Here is an 11,373-nt window from a genome sequence, read left to right on the forward strand (position 1 = left end):
AAAAAAAAAACTCTCTAGAAAAATATTTTAAAAAGAGTACATTGTATTGTGCATAGATTATACCTCAATGAAATTTATTAAAATCTTTAAAATATTAAGAAATTCAAATTGGACTCTCAGTAAAATATTCTGAATTTATTTTACATTTCTCCTTCCTGTTAGCCTCAAATTGGCGATTTAAAAAAATGGATAAAAGACATCTGAGGGTAAGGAGAACAGAAATAAAGCTTTTCAGAAAATGAGCATTCAACAGATTTTAGAATTCAGCAAAACAGAGGAAATTATAAATTCAGTGCCTACAAATGGATGAAGAAAATCATAAAGTTTATGGGCAATTTCCCCCACAGAGCCTTTGAGAAAAGAAGCTTAGCACATGGAGGGAAATATAAAATATAGAAATGAAAGGACGGCTAAAATTCTATATGAAGAAGGAAACCCCCAACCTCTCCTTCACTTTAGGCAGACAATTCCCCCTTCCTCCTCTCACGAGGTAGGACAGAGGTTTGTTTCAGAGAGACCCCAGACTCAGAAACACCAGGCATAGCAGAAAGCAAGAATGAGATGTAAGTCTGAGATAGGCCATTTACAAGTAAATTAGCCTCTTGAACTGCAACCCTTTTATCCCGATTCAGCTTACCACAGGTCAGTCTTGTAAAAAGGTTGAAGCAGGGGCTAGAAGTGGCATGGTGGTTACGGTGCTAGACTCCTACATGGCTGACAGTGGTTTGAGTCCCGGATGTGGTGGCTTGAAACTGATACCAGGCACATGTGCATTCATTCCCAAATCCCAGGAAGGGGAATGGAGGAGAAGGTATTACAACGTGGCTATCTCCCCTGGGGGGTGATTTCTCACTTTCTCTCTCATTGTCTCTAGTGAATGCATATACCATAAGGCCAAAGCCTCTTAAAAAAAAAAAAAAAAAGTTAGATAAATCCTCAAATAACTTGATATAATACATAATATATATTTTAAGAACCACATACATACACTATAGGATTGGCCCTATAGCTCAGTGTTTAAGGGAACTGGATTCCACATGGCTGGCTGAGGTTCAAGTTCCACACCAGCAGTTTAAAAAATACGCCAGATCTACATATGGATGTGCCTAAAGTCCTGACATAAAAGAGGAATAGAGGAAAGATGTTTATGGTGTAACCACACCCTATATGGGGGGGGGTATTTAATTTCTCTTTCTCTCTCTTTTTCTCTCTCTCCTTCTCTCTCTTTCTCTCTGGCAAGTGCACACACCCTCTGTCAATAAAGAGAGAATATTATTTCAAATGTTCCAACAAAAGCTAGGAAATTTACCCTAACACCTACCTCTATCACAACTAATAAAGCAAAAACAAACAAATGCTATAAAAATATTACGTAGAAATAGGTAAAAGTGTTTAAAATAAGTCTCTCTAAGGAATGGACTGGGCATGGAAAAGGTTGGGAAGTAGCTATCATATTGTATATAAGCCTTTAGTACTATTTCATATTTAAATGATCTGTATCACACTCAATTTTTAATATATGAGAAGCTATCTCCTACTTTTACTATTACAAATAATATTACAAACTACATTTTTCATCCAATACCTCATTTGACTTTTAAAAGAGTGTCCTGAGGGGACCAGCAGGTGGCGTGGTGATTAACGTGCTGGACACTCCCACATAGCCAACCACAGTTGAGTCCTGGACCTGGTGGCTTGCTTTCTCACTTTCCCACTCTCTCTCACTGCGTCTTTCTCTAGTCAAATTAAAATAAATGAATGAATAAATAATTCCTTTTTTAAAAATTATTTTATTTAAGTTTATTTATTTATTTATTTATTTTAATTTTTAATTTGACTAGAGAGGGACAGAGTGAGAGAGGGAGAAAAAAAGTGAGAAAGCAAACATCCAGGTACAGAACTCAAACTGCAGTCAGCCATGTGGGGGTCCAGTGTCCCCAACCACCAAGTCACCTGGCAGGCCCCTTAAATAAATACTTCTTACATTAAAAAAAAAAAAAAAGTGCCCTTTGGACCTGGTGGTCCTCTGAGCACACTTGGTACATGGACACATGTTGGTGGTCTGGGCCAGTTGAAACTGGGGGTGGAGCACAGCATGGAGGCTGCCTTGAAATGCCCCTTTCTCGTCTTGTTTTTTCTTTCTCTATCTTAGAAGAAATAAATTACTCAACTTTTTTCAAAAGGAAAGAATGCTCTGAGACATAATATATTGTTAGCCCTACTTCACAGATGAGAAAATTGAGATTTGCAGAAGTAACATGAGTTATGGCAAGTCTACTGATTCTAAATCCTTAACTTTTCTCCATAGCAAAGGTTATAAAATATTGTAACATTTGTCTATTCACCACTCTGCTTGACTCCAAAAAGATACTTAGGGTAAGTTATAAATACTACATTACCCAATAATTTGAATTAAAAACAAACCATTTGAGAAGCACATAGGAGAAGAATTAAGAATAGTAGATTCAAGGGTAAAGTGAGCTTTAACAAATGCAAGCCAGGAAATCCTATGTATCACAATAGGAGTGAATCTAAATTTTTATTCTGAACTTCCAGCAACCAATTCTAAAATGGAAACAACAGACTGCGCAGGCGCATAGAGCATACCAAGATGGCGGCCCCCGTGAATCTGAAGTTGAAGAAGGCTTTCACAGAGCTTCAAGCCAAAGTTATTGACATTCAGCAGAAGGTGAAGCTTGCAGACATACAGATTGAACAGCTAAAGAGAATGAAAAAACATGCACATCTTACAGATACAGAGGTTATGACTTTGGTAGATGATACTAATATGTATGAAGGTGTAGGAAGAATGTTTAATTCTTCAAAGGATGTAATTCACAATCAGCTGCTAGAAAAATAGAAAATGACAGAAGAAATAATTAAAGAACTAGAACAGAAAAAAATCCTACTTGGAACGGAGTGTTAAGAAAGCTGAAGACAATATCCAAGAGATGCTGATGGCTTGAAGGGCACAATAGGGAATCTCTAGGGGGAGCTTTCCTCCTGAGCCTTCCCATTCCTGGCAAGTAAAGAAGGGCCTACTGGGGAAACAGCTCCTCTTCACCCCCAAGAACATTTTATGTGGATGGCCTAGCACCCCCACATTTCCTTCCTCTCCTTGAGTCCCTTTTAGGTCCCAGCCCTGTATGTTTTATCCTGACTCTGACTGCCACCTTTCCCAGGACACTTCTCTCTCCTGTGCTGAGTCCTGAACTCCTAGGAGAGTGCAAATAGGAGCCAGGATAAAGGCACGCTCCACCTAAACTACTAGACACTCTGGTTCAACCAATAAAGGCCCCAGTCTCACTGAAAAATATTAATTAAATAAATAAATAAATAAAATGGAAACAACAATGAGAAATTGTTAGATTCACTGCTTCCCCAAAGTAAGATCAAATCAGATTTTTTGGTTTTGTTTTTGCCATAATACGCATGTACTTGCTGGAGAGAGACAGAGAGAGGGAAAATGAGAAATCACACCCCCACCCACCAACCCACCCCCTGATGATGGCCACTCCACAATCCCTTCTATCCATCTCCTCTTGGGATTCTGGGCACTCAAGCACACGCACATGGTGCAATTTTCAAGCCTCTAGTCTGGGACTCAAAGTGCACAGTAGGCCCTGCACGATACAGCCACGCCACCAGCTGGCCCCAGAATTTTACCCACTGATCTTCATTTAGAAAAAATTCTATCATTTAATGAGCAATATCCTCAACAATGTTCATATATATTTTGTCAATGATAAATAAAATGTCCTTCAATGTAGAGAAATTTCATTACACCAAAATCAATTTGGTTAAAAATTAATTAACAGCCCAGCAAGTGGCATGGTAGTTAAGGCAGCTGAGTTCCACATTGCTAACTGCATAGTTTGAGTCCTGAACTTGGCAGACAGGAAAAAGCAAAGAAGGATTCTTCTTTATAGCCTAAAGAAAGAAAGCATGACCCTGCCAACACCTTGAGTTTTAACTTCTAGGCCTTTAGAACTGTGGGAAGATAAACTGTGATTTAAACCATTCAGGTAGTAGCAATTTGTATGGCACCCCTAGCAAACTAATACATTAGGAATATTTCATTTTTTTCATTAGACTATGAGTTTCCTTGTCCTCCATACGATTGATCTTTAGTGCTTAGGATAGTTCTTAATTCAGATAAGCACTCAATATCTATTATTGAATAAATGAATGAATATTGAATACTGAATGAATGAATGTGTGAAATAATTTCAGCTTCTACCCTACTATAGCCACAGCACTCTGGGTGTCAGTTGTATGACATTTTATCTTTTTAATAGTGTGATTTATTTGCTTCATTTTTCCTTCCAAGGTATAGAGGGAACACATGGATTGGGACTTCATTCAGACTCAGGAGAATCAAGAAAAGTTCAGAATCTAGGAAGACAGTGAGTTGGTAAATACTCAAACCAAGTATAATTTGTAAAGGGACAACTTCACCTCTTTCCACTAAAAGCACCCATCAATAACTCATGAATTCTATCTTTGTAACTTCTCATTTGTCAAAGTCAAGCCTCCAGACTACCTCTTCCATAAAGTTTTTTTAATGGTATCCTCTCTCCAGATTAATTACTCCTTTCTCTGAGCCACTACTGCTTACCATGTGTGCCTTTATTTAGAGGAATGGATGCTAGCACACACTGTCTAGAAACAAGCTGGCACTTTCCCATACCCAGTCATTCTGGTAAAGTGGGATCCTAATTTTTGAGGTGGAAAAACTGAGACTCACAGTGAATGATTCACCCAAGATCACACAGCTCCCAGTCATTCTGCTCCCAAAAGTCATATGTGGTATTTTAATGCACAAACTTCCTGCATGTAGAGATTCTGTGTTGTCCTAGACTCCTGTCTCTCCCAGGTCTGCAGTGAGCTAGCTGAGATAGCACATTATATCTTACTCACAAGGAATGGAGGAAATCCTGCTAGAACATAGCTGAACATTCTACCACAGTGAGTGCTCACAGAGGTTCTGAAGGTTCATGAGCTCCCCACAGCTCTCTGCATCCTCAATGCTCCTCCTTGCAGCCCTTCTATCCTCCCAGGAGAAAACCAGACCGACTGGGAGAGTTTGCACCAAGAAAAATACATCTTGTAGCAAACATTCTTCCAGTCCCTAAGGATTTTCCTAAGAGCTTTCTGCTGCACCCGCTCACAGGGCAGACAATGTGCTAAACCAGCTGTTTAACATGAGAGGCTCCCTATCCCCAGAGACCTGAGACAAGCTCCTGAGACGTGCAGTACGTCTCCATTAGCCAAGCACACAGCTTTGGGTGTGCTTTCAAAGTCCATACTCCTGTGTTCATTAGCTGCAAGCCTACCAGAAACTTAGGGCACCAGCTTTTCCAAGCAGAGAAGGGGAAAGAGCACCATGCCAACTCACAGGGATCTGTTTTTCCTAGGATCCTATGTCATAGAGGTGTGTCACCACCATAACTTACATGGCTTAGCAGTGGAGTGTGCTGAAGTGTCCAGAATGAGTCAGTCAAGAAAGGTGAGTGAACAGAAACAGGCCTGGCTAGGAAAGACAGGCAGATCCAGCTATGGGACAGGTTCTTGGGAGATGGCAGTTATCTAAGTCCCAATGTCCAAGCAGGCAAGAGAAAGGGATATAGTATATCAGTTAAGAGCTAGAACTACAGGGTAAGACAAAACTGGTTTTAAATCCTGGCAGCACCACTTAGCAATTCTCTGACCTTGGACAACTTACGTAACTTTTCATGCCTCTGAGGTAATAAAAGAACCTCCAAATTGTTCTTAGGATAAAATGAGATAACGCTTGTAAAGTTCTTAGCACACAGCCTGGCCCATGGTAAACTATAATTACTGTTCTTTGCAGGCTGATTTCAATCCTCAAGGAAAGGCAGGGAGTGGGCTGAGGGACAGTGATCTTCCATTAGAGATGTCCTTTCAGAGAATGTCGGGCACCTCAAGTCTGGGTTCTCCTTCCAGGCTGGGATAATGTCTGAATTAACAAGTGTTGGGTCAGTACCTGTATTGCTCAGTATGGTAGTCATCAGCAGCACAAGGCTTGTCCACATTGAAATATAGAGTAAGTATAAAATCTATACAGGATTTTGGGACCAGCAGTTAGCGTAATGGCTATGTTGCTAGACTCCCATGTAGTCGACCATGGCTTGAGTCCTGGACCCGGTGGCTTAAACTCACACCAGGCACGTGTGCGTGTGTGTCCAGGATCCCAAGAAGAGAATGGAAGAGAAGGGATTGCAATATGGCCGTAACCCCCGGAGGGGGTGCACATGCAATGTGGCCATCACCCCCGGAGGGAGGGCAAGTACACATGCCCTATAGCAAAAACCTCTCCCCACCCCCCCAAAAAAAATCTATACAGGATTTCAAAGACTTAGACTTTTTTTAAAAAAAGTAAAACATCTCAATCATCTTTCTTATATTGCCAATATGTTTAATGATAACACTCTGGTTAAAATTGGCTAAATTAAATATATTATTAAAATTAACTTCATCTGTTCCTTTTTACTTTTTTTTAATGGGACCACTAGAAAAAATAAAGTTACATGTGTGGCTTTGGGGCTTGTAGGCATGACTCATATTGTATTTCTATTGGACCACATTGGTCTAAGGTCAGCAAATGTTCTAGCCAATGGGTTGAATTTGGGGGCTGCTGTGGTTTTGTGATTGTGTCTTTTCCAAAATTCATGTTAAAACTTAATCTCCAAAGCAACAGTATTAAAAGATGGGACCTTTAGGAGGTGACTCAGTCATGAGGAGTCTTCCTTTGTGAGTAGGACTAAGGCCTTTATAAAAGAGGCTTCACAAAGTATTCAGTCCTTCTGCCTTCCACCATGTGAGGATATGGCATTCATCCACTTCCAAGGATGCAGCATTCGAGGTGCCATCTTGGAAGCAGAGACCAAGCCCCACCAGCCATTGAAACTGCAGGTCTTAGACTTCCAGATCTTAGACTTAAAGACTCCAGAATGGTGAGAAATAAATGCATGTTCTTTATAAATTACGCAGTTTTGTCCTGACCCAGGGGACAGTCGAGCAGATTCTCTGAGAGAGGGAGTGAGAGATGGGACAAACACACGCACACACGCGCACACACACACACACACACACACACACACACAGAGTGGAGACAATACGAGGTGCTGATCAAGTCTTCTTCTTCTTCCTCCATTTATTGAAGAAAAATGGCAAGTTATATGCAGGCTGATGGGCACCGATTGGTTGCCCTAAATGCAAATGAGATAGAACAGCATGAACCAATCATTGGTGTGGGTGGATCTCTCCCGTTGCCTAGAAACCCAACCGCCCCCAGGAAGAACGGTTGGTCACATGATTTCTGAGAAACAGTTTGCTCAGTGAGGATGTGAAGTCTAATGTTTTCCAAGATGGTGGATATCTCAAGATGGCGGATAGCTCAAGATGGCTTCTGTATGTAGTGCCCGCCACATAGTTTCAGGTAGTTTGTGACAGCAGCATGGACTAAGACAGGGTCCAGCTTGCATGTATTGGAAGAAGGAGTGTATAATCTGGAAATTAAGAAATGCAGGGTTCCAAGCTAACAAAATAGCTCACAGGTATCTGGGGTTGACCCAGGCACCCTGGAAACGGAGATGACAATGATGGTAGCAGGACACATATCAGACCTCACTTCTTGGTGGAGGACAGTCCCTGATAGGTGGAAGAGAGTCCCTGACAAAGAGCAAGCCTGTTTATAGCTGACTCCATGAATGGGTGGGACTGAGTCCATGAGCTTCAGAGCCTGTACTTGGCAGGGCTGAGGCCTCTGAGGACAGAGAGTTCCCATGTTCGGGGTTGTTTATAAACCTGGTAACAGGTAAGCACCATGCGTTCCTCCCTTATATATGTCGTTGGCAGAGATAAGGAATCAATATACCACCCTCAAAGGACACACCCAGCTCAGAACCCTGGGTTGGAAGAGAAAGTCAGAAAATGCAGAGAGAAGCAGAAGAAATTTTTGGAGGAAAAGTTTCAAAGCTTTCAGTATGTCTTCAAGCCAAGTTAGCCACAGCCAATTTCTAACATAGATACAGGAATAGTTCTTGGAGAACTCTATCTCAGTCTCTTGAAAACATAATAGTTAGAACCATATGTAAGGCCTAACATGTTTAAGGAAATTCCTGGTAGTCCCCTTCAGTTTCTCAGCCCCAAGCAGCCTCTGAAATATAATTAGGTAAAATCTAAGCTGAAGTCTCCTCAGATACATGACATCACAAACTGCTTATTAACTCCAAAAGTGTAAGTTTTCTAAGACTATATGTCGTCCTTCCATAAATGAGGATGATCGGTTTTGTCAGATAATTTCACCAGTATAGAAACAGAGACATTTGGCATCGTATCTTGCCTCTCTGAAGTATAAACCAAAGAACTTAAATAAATGAAGTATAAAAAACGCACAAGAGATTGAAAGAAAATTAGAAGGTTCTCAGCTGATGAGACCTCTGTGATATGCTATGCTCCAAGCTTGGATTATTTTTAGGCTTTGGCACTAAAATCAGGGTTAGTATTTCACTTCCTGGCCTCAGAAGACACTCATATGACTTTGCCTTTCTGAACATAGCATATGTTCAGTCATGAGCTGTCTGAAGACCACCAGATTCAGCCTAACCCAGGGTAATGCAGATTTCCAAAGGCCCTATGGCCATGAGAGAAATTATTTGTTATAAACTCCACAAAACATGAAGAAACCTTGAATAACCTCTGGAAAGCATCAGAAGCCACCCCAGTGGTGCACCTCCAACATGTCTTATGAAAATGTCACTACATGTGTCTGTCTTCGGTCTTTTGGTGTTGACCATTTATTTTGATAGCATAGATGACATAGCTCTGTAACCAGACAACACATGACAACCATCAGAACAGGACCCAGGCAAGATAGAGATGTGTCTCTTGCCCTCCTGAGATCTCCCGACCTCACCCCCTGCACTGGGGCATACAGCGTACGTTGAGGCTATCCACTGAATGACTAGCTGCTCCGCCAGGACCACACTTGTTTGTGTCTGCTCCTTTTCACAGACCTTCGCATACACTGAACGCTTCATAAATGAGTATTCATTTAACAACAAGAAATAATTATTATCTGAAGATCCGAGCTTCACCTTTCCTAGCATGCCTTTTGACTCTGCTTGCCACGAGGGTCCTAAGTTCCTTGGTAATTCATTGGATTGTAGAACTGGTTCCTAGCAAGTCACTTGAGAAGGCGGAGTGGGAGATATAGTCAGGATAGCAAAAGGGCACATGGCATAGCTTTTTCACTGTTAGACATGTCGGTCCACTACTTCCCACGTGAAAAATAGGTAATATTGAACACAATGGAAACATAAGATCAAGCCAAGGTCTCTCAAGAGACAGTGCTCTTTAGGTAAGACATGACCAAGATGAGGATGAGCTTAAAAGAGGTAGACATATTAGAACCTCTCCAGAAACACTTTCATTATCATAACATTCATGATGCTGTAATAATATTATTCACTTATTCTTTTACTACTTGTGTCTTATGCCCTTATGATGCTTCAGACACTGGTCAGAGTGCTGGGGACACAACAGTATAAATAGAATAGGCGAAGTCCTCACTCTCGTGGAGTCAGGTAGATCAGATAAGGAAATAAATATCTAATATGCCAAATCAGAGAGGGAATGTCAGGTTGCAATTTTATACAAGGTGTCTGGGGAAGGTCCCAGGGATGTGTTGATATTTGAGCAGAGACCTGAAAAGAACATTCCAGAGAAAACGAGTGCAAACATACTTTACATGGTCAGGGAGATGCAAGGCAGTCAGAGGTGAGGGTTGGGGTGGGGTGGAGCTAAGGGAGACAGGAAGAGAAGTAGGAAAGTGTAGAATAAAAGGAAATAGGAGACCCAGCATGGAGGCGCAGTGGGTAGCAAAATGGGTAGCTCTGCAGTGCCAGAAGCCACAGAGCTGACTGTGGGTTCAGATCTCAAGGATGGATTGAAAACACACTGGGTGTGTGTGTCTATGTGCCCAAGATCTGAGGAGCTGGAGGACATGGGGAGGAAGATTGTGATGCATTGAGACCTTGTCATAGATGTTCTCCCTTTCTCTCTGTGTCTCCTACACATGCTCTCCATCATGAATAAAATAAACAACCCCCCCAAAAGGAAATGGCTAGAGAAATCTCAGGTAGCCTCCATTTTTGCCACTCCTTGTATGTATACTTGAGGGAAATTGTGTCTTCATGGCTCTGTGAGGATGAGGGAAAGCACCAAGAACCTTGAATATGGCCTTGGTGGAGCTCAGCACTGAGCTGTGAAGTGTTGAAGTGTCAGTGAGAATGGCAGATGTTGGGAGAACCAGACCCAACTCTGTAAGCAATTGTCTGCTTGAGAGAGGTGACTGGATACACTTTCAGTATTTTCCCTTTCTCTGATTTGTTTAGCAAATGTAATACAAGTACCTGGCACTGTTTTTGGAAACTTGCTTTGGAGTAGCTTCATTAGCCAGTGCTTAGAATGGAGATGCTTGAAAGCTGTCCATTTAAAAAACAGCAAAACTGTTTTCTATGACCTAAACACTGGTCTATCCTGTATTATAAAGTAATGTAAATTTGGGGTACCTTTAGGCAGAGCAATATTTTTGCTGTTTTCTTTACAGGTGTTTCTTCTCTGAAGGTGGTTACTCAAACAAAAGCTTAGATGGTCCCAGGTGCAAAAATAGGCAGGGCCTATTAAGCCCTTACTGCAGGGCTTAAAATAGGAAACTCAAAACACAAGAGAATTCACTGAAAGAACTGAGACCAACCAGCTTTCTAAGGGAATCCTGAATTTCTGGCGGGTGTGTACCATGGTGACGAAGAAAGGGTCAAGCCTGCTTCCTTTGAGTGAATTGTTTTATGTAGCTCAAGCAGCATTTGACCTACAAACTGTTGCTTGTCCTTGTGGTGTTGTGTTTGTTTTTAAGGAGGCTGTGCTCATAGCAGGATCTGGAACTTACACCCTAAGGAATATAAGAGTCACTGTGAGATCTCCCCTCAGACTGGAGAAAGAACTATTAAGAACTGGCCTCTTGGAGTGTTGAAATCCCCAGACTGGTGTATGAATGGCCTATGCGTGCTGCTATCCCAGGATGGAGTACCCAGGCTTTCATAAACCTTCAAGATGAAAACACTTGGTGATGGTTGCACATGCTTGTGACTGTACTAAAAACCATGGAATGGTACATTTTGGATGGATAAATTGTATGCTCTATGGATTCTATTTCCATAAAGCTATTAAAAAATATTTATCTGGTACCAGCAGTTAGTGTAATGGCTATGTCACTGAACTCCTGTGTAGTCGACCGCGATTTGAGTCCTGGACCCGGTGGCTTAATCTCACGCCAGGCATGTATGC

General features: G+C 41.5%; 1 pseudogene; it reads left to right on the forward strand.

Moving 5' to 3' along the window:
* Positions 1 to 2,611: 2,611 nt before the first annotated feature.
* On the forward strand, positions 2,612 to 2,978 carry LOC102494060 (prefoldin subunit 1 pseudogene; annotated as a pseudogene).
* Positions 2,979 to 11,373: the final 8,395 nt, after the last annotated feature.

Source organism: Tupaia chinensis, unplaced genomic scaffold, assembly GCF_000334495.1.
Source record: "Tupaia chinensis unplaced genomic scaffold, TupChi_1.0 Scaffold000291_1, whole genome shotgun sequence".
NCBI classification, from domain to species: Eukaryota; Metazoa; Chordata; class Mammalia; order Scandentia; family Tupaiidae; genus Tupaia; species Tupaia belangeri.